We start from the raw sequence: 300 nt of genomic DNA on the forward strand, positions 1-300 counted from the left end.
CCAAATTATCGCATTATAATACTTCTTTATATAATTTTTGGCATACGATAGTTCATATTCACCCTGTTGGGGTTTTAAAGTCGGTTTGGAAAGGAACCGGCCGCCCTCCGGCATCATCCCGCGGCTTAGCGAGCATTTTCCTACGCAAACATATATCCCTTATACCCACTTGGATATGGGACCAAGCTTTGACCATTGACTATCATTACTCTTTAGGTTTTATGATATTATTTGTTTTTATCTAGTTACTTAATTACTTTAATTCTTCATTAATTTGTGTTTCCATTTTGAATTAGCCCC

At 36.7% G+C, this 300-nt stretch overlaps 1 protein-coding gene across 1 annotated transcript in view; it reads right to left on the minus strand.

Moving 5' to 3' along the window:
- The window catches only part of LOC119591152 (glycine-rich protein DOT1-like), a 15777-nt gene that overhangs the window by 15107 nt on the left and 370 nt on the right, over nt 1-300 (minus strand). The window lies entirely within an intron of this gene.

This window comes from Penaeus monodon, chromosome 28 (assembly GCF_015228065.2).
Source record: "Penaeus monodon isolate SGIC_2016 chromosome 28, NSTDA_Pmon_1, whole genome shotgun sequence".
NCBI lineage: Eukaryota > Metazoa > Arthropoda > Malacostraca > Decapoda > Penaeidae > Penaeus > Penaeus monodon.